The following is a 5,762-nucleotide window of genomic DNA, read 5'->3' as shown; positions in this document are numbered from 1 at the left end:
GGTCGCGACCGGCAGGGTTCCTCAAGGGGAGGGAGGGGCGTGATGGGACGGCCCAGTGGGTGCTTGGAAGGCCGTTACCGGTAGTCTCCACAGGGGGGCACTAGCACCTACCTATTTAGCCAGATTTTAACGTCGAATACTCGCGATCGGGGACCCGCTGAGTTTCCTTATTTTTTGTTGTTTTGTTTTCTTGGGGCAACGTGCGTTTTGGTTGGAAAATATCAGGGTTGGGAGAGAATCCATTTTTCATGTTTTTTTTCACATAGATTTCTATGGGCATCAATTCCATACAACTGTTCACCAATTGAAGGCCAGCACGGTTTCTTTTCTACATGATCAAATTTGAGAGACAATAATTTAGTTTTTTCCCCAAATGGATTGCAATGGGCATCAATTACATACAGATTTTCACTAATTGGAGGCTTGCACAGTCCCCTTTCTACATGAATAACTATAGCTTCTTCTGTACTCCATTAGACATACCAGACAAATGTGTCCGCAAGTTGCAACCTCGAGATAATTTTGGCCCGAGGGAAGAACTAATCGAGAAAACTTGAATATGAAGAATGGATGAGTAGATGGAGAAAGACTGTCCTAAAGTTCATAGTGTGCTTTTCCACTTTATGCAAACCATTTAAAGTTATGAAAAGATCCCTTCTTTGCTTTTTCACAGTAACACAATGTCGGATGTTTGCGAGTCCTTGGCAAGGACACAAGCATCCGAAGCATTCGTATTTAATATTGAATATTTTGATGTGCCATTCAGGGAAACGTGGATCTTAACAATAACACTGACTTCTTTATATATTCAATCAGCTGATGCCTCAGTTTAATTTTGACTACCGCTGTTTTCTATCATTTATATTTCAGCCCCCCAACTGAAAAGCCAATGAAGATTCTCTTACAAATGTGTAATCCCAACAAAAAGCATAAAAAAAGTAATAACATTAAAATCACAGTGAAACAACCTTGCTCTAGTTGCGGCCCGACTTAAATTCAGGATGGAAATGAAATAGATAGAAAAAGACACACACACTCACTACAGTCGGGTTACAAGGAGGACCTCAGCAACGTCTCCAATTAAATGTAAAAATGTCTCGCAAACACGAGGTTACTGGATTTTTTTTATGCTTTGGACGTTTATGTGTGATGTGTCCTCAGCCAAGGTCAATGTTGTTTTGTGTGCAAAGTTTTTCATTGTCAAACTCAAAAGTCTGCGCCACATACTTCCCCAGAGTGACGGCAATGTTTACACATTCATAACCTGTATACGACTGTGAAGAGTGTCAGGGATCCATTAAATGCACCACTATTATTAGAAAGAGAAAAATGTTTTTTTAAATACTACTACTAATAATAATAACAATAATCATAGTAGTAGTAGTAGTAGTAGTAGTAGTAGTGCCTATGATATATTGTATTCATACGTACATGAATACAAACATCTACACATATCATACATGTTAAGTTTCATGATTTGACCACAATACTCAATACTCACTTTATAAAGCAACTATTGACACAATGCAGACAGCTCATTTGTAAGGTGAAACAAAAGAAAACTAAATACATTTCAGTACTAATTCAATGTATAAATAAACAATGAAAGCATTTTTTTGTTTTATTTATTTCTAATTTACACTTTTGTAACACACATTATTTTAACACGCACTACAGAGTCGTGAGTACAAAAATCTCCCGATTTATTAATTTCTGAACCTTAACATGTATGACATATGTATGGAAAAGCATTAGGGCCAGGTTGAAAATATATTTATTTGAGATGGGTTATTATTCTGAGAAAAAAGTCACAAATTTGCTAGATTCAAACTCGCAAATTTGCGAGATTTAAAGTCACAAATTTGCTAGATTTAAACGTTTGAAAAAAAACTTTCAGAGTTCGAGATACATCATTTGGTCGTGCGTGTGCGTATTTATTTCCAGAGATGCACGGAAAACCTTTGTGCTTGGTGTGTTTGCAACAAGTTTCGAAGTTTTGAAGGAATATAATATTCGACGCCACTACGAGACTCATCACAGCAAAAAATATGACAGTTTGCAAGGACAACTGAGAAGAGAAATGATTAACGAATTGCTGGCGGGTCTGAGGAAACAGCAGTCAACTTTCATCCGGAGCCGAGAAGTCAGTGAAGCAGCGGTAAAAGCCAGCTACCTAATTGCTAGCGAAATAGCATTAGCATCAAAGCCGTATTTCGACGCTTCTTTACACTAAAACAAAAGAAAGATATTGATATTTTTGCTATTTTTAGCAGAGTATGGTAGAATTTTAATGGTCCGGCCCACTTGACCTCTCCCTAGGCCGTATGTGGCCCGCGATGCGAAACGAGTTTGACACCCCTGCTGTACAGTATTATTATGGACCAATCTCGCCAGGGTGTTTTTCCACTGTTTGGCCACAGATGGCGCTGTCGGCTAAAATTTGATTCGTTGTAACGTTGGTTGGTTTAAACCAGGGGTGTCATTTTTTGCCGCGGGCCACATTGTAGTTATGGTTTCCTCTCGAGGGCCGTTATGAATTTGGGGAACCCATTAGAATGTTTAAATCCCTTCAAATATTACATATAGAGCACACAGCAAATTAATGAATAACTCGTTTTCAAATCTGAAGTCAAGAATAATGACTTTTATTGTGGTTGACATCCAAAAATATGAAATTTTGGCTCAGATTTTAGCAATCATCATGGAATTTAACAAGTTTGATTTGCTTTCGCGGGCGGAAAAAAATGATGTGGCGGGCCGGATTTGGCCCGCGGGCCTTGACTTTGACACCTGTGGTTTAAACCGTCTCTACTGCCTCTTTTCCAAAATTCTTGGCGGGCAGTCAGATCACTAATAAATCAGGACGAGTGCCGAACCAAAGAACACCATGTTCTTTATGCGCGCAAACACACACACACACACACACACACACACACACACACACACACACACACACACACACACACACACACACACACACGCACACACACACACACACACACACACACACACACACACACACGCACGCACGCACACACACACACGCACACACACACGCACACACACGCACGCACGCACGCACACACACACACACACACACACACACACACACACGCACACACATGCACACACGCACACACACACACACGCACACACACACACACACACACACACACACACACACACACACACACACACACACACTCACACGCGAATATACGACTTCCACTCTTGCAAGGCGACGGCGTGAATGCCTCGGCTGTGTCGCCTTGCCGCGCGTGTGTTTGCATGAGTCATTTATATGCTAATGAACGTGGAAGGCCATGTCGAGTAGTGAGAGGGCTTATGGCAGAGTCGAAAAAGAAGGGAGGAGGAAGGACCGTCGCAGATGAGACCGCAGAACCTCAGAGACATGCATTTCTCCTGTAAAAAATGCCACCACAACACATCTTAAGGCTTCACTTGAACTTTGTTTATCCCGCTCCACCTCCTCTTGTTGCTTTTCTTGACTGCGTTTGTGATGAAATATTGTTTTTGTTTTGCTGCTATCTGACTGGAGGAATTTTAGCACCAAATAGACCCCCCCACACACACAAACAGACCAAAAGCTGTTTGAGTGACTGGCCCGGACGCCACTCAGCACTCTGTCCCTCTGATGTCCCTTCACAGAGGGACATCACACGGATCAGAGCCAGCGGGATGACTGGCAGCAGACATGTTTCTGTTATGCCTCACCTTTATTTGTTCACTCTGTGATGACCTTGACTCTTTAAAAACGTTTTTTTTTATATATGTGACAGACATTTAAAGAAAGCGAAGGATGACCGGTTGGCGTTCATCAACTTGGCTCTCCCAGCTGATAGATAAAAGTGTATCTCAATAAATGTAAATATATAACACTCAAAACATTTCAGGACAGTATTAAAACTATTTCATGCACCTTGTAATCCAATAACATAAGATGTCCACTGTTGTAACTGCTGAACCTGAAAGGCTTTAAAAAAAAGTAATATACAGTAAAGTCTCGTTATATCGATATTCAAGGGAGTCCGAAAAAATATCGATATAACCGGGATATATATATATATTCTCTATTCTCTATTCTCTAGTATTCTCTCCAGTATTCTCTCCAGTTGTACATGTACATATCTTGATAGAGGATATATTTTATTGCATGTTTATTTTTCACTACAAACAAATACAGGTTACTTATACAAGCCTTAAACATATTTATATAAACATTAAACACACTCATATAAGGCTTAAAAATACATTCCATACAAAATATAGCACTGAAGCAACTTACGAACAAATTCATCATACGAACAACCGTTCGGAACGTATCTCGTTTGTAAGTTGGCGAGCGTCCCTATTTTAAACCCCGTCCTACATCGGTAACGTACAAACCTGTTAACTAATTCACTGCCAGACGATAATAAGAATAATACATTTCATTCATAAGCGCCTTTCAAAACTCTCAAGGACATTTTACAGTCACAGGATATTTTTTTCTGCTGGTGAGCAGCGGCATCCACACGCGCTAGCGTTCACTCAACCCGGAAGGTACATAAAGTAAAAAAAAAAACAACTAAACTAAATAACAAATAATATTACTACACAAAGACACCGAGAGCCATTCACTCTTCAGCACTTTCTGTACCCTCTTTGTGACATGAAGCAGTTAACTCATTCACTGTCAGACAAGTGCAAAAATGTGTCTATTCAAGTGCCAGGGTTTTTGTCATTTTCACTCAAATTGCAGGACCCACAGAATATTGAGTTTTAGGACTACATCAACATTCTATTCAGCGTAAGAAACCTTAGACTCTCTTCTTTCATCAGAAAGAAAGGGTTAATTCCTAAGTTATATGGGTCTGGAGTTATCTGAGCTTGAAATGGGGGTGGATGTACAAAATACAATACATTGCATACATATTGATTCATATAGATCATGGGAGTGAAAAAAACCCGCCAGAGGTCTGACCAGTGCTTTATCGGAACCATGCTTTTCAATTCCCAAATAAATTTGGGAATGGCAGCGAATGAGTTAATGAGCTTAAATAAACTTTTCTGTTTTTTATTGACGCTAATTGACGCTTTTATTGACACATATAACAATTGTGTCAGTTGAGATTTAAAAAACTATTTTGTATCATTTTAACTGTAAATCCAAGCATGATGCCAAGCATCCTGTCATTGTTTCCTACCTGGTTTCTCTTTGGAATTTTTAGCTCTTTTTGAAACCGCATTTGGGCCGTATAAGATCTGTCGACAATGTACAGTATTGATGTGAGGGCTAAGACCTGATTGCCAGCAACTCCACAGCTTAACAGTAAAAAAAATGGGAGCGACAATAATAACTTAGCCTGGGGGTACAATCGACTGTGGGCTCTCAGGTGTGGATGCTGAGGTGGACCGTTTCAAAATGGGATATCAGTGGTGGCAATGTGGTGGCCAGAAGGCCCGTCGTGACCTCAGAGCCCTCGCCATGATTCAAAGTGTTTTCCGGCGATAACTCTAACGTTAGTAGTGGGTTTGGGGGAAGGGGGGGCATCCAAAGTGTGGGAGCTCACTTTTGGCCCATAATTGCTTTGAGTAATAGCTACTGCGATTTGGAAACAGTGTCTAGCAAAGAAACTCTGGCAATCTGTCATAAGGGGTGTGTTCGAAAAGTGCAACCGGAAAGTGAACATGAAAATAGTAGCCTCTTCCAGATTGTCTTTAAAAACAAGGGTCGTTGTTTCCACCTTTCTTTACTGGTT

The sequence above is a fragment of the Hippocampus bargibanti genome, linkage group LG10 (genome assembly GCF_051943395.1).
Source record: "Hippocampus bargibanti isolate YZ-2025 linkage group LG10, ASM5194339v1, whole genome shotgun sequence".
In the NCBI taxonomy this organism is placed as follows: Eukaryota; Metazoa; Chordata; class Actinopteri; order Syngnathiformes; family Syngnathidae; genus Hippocampus; species Hippocampus bargibanti.
Note: the sequence above shows the minus strand (reverse complement) of the source record.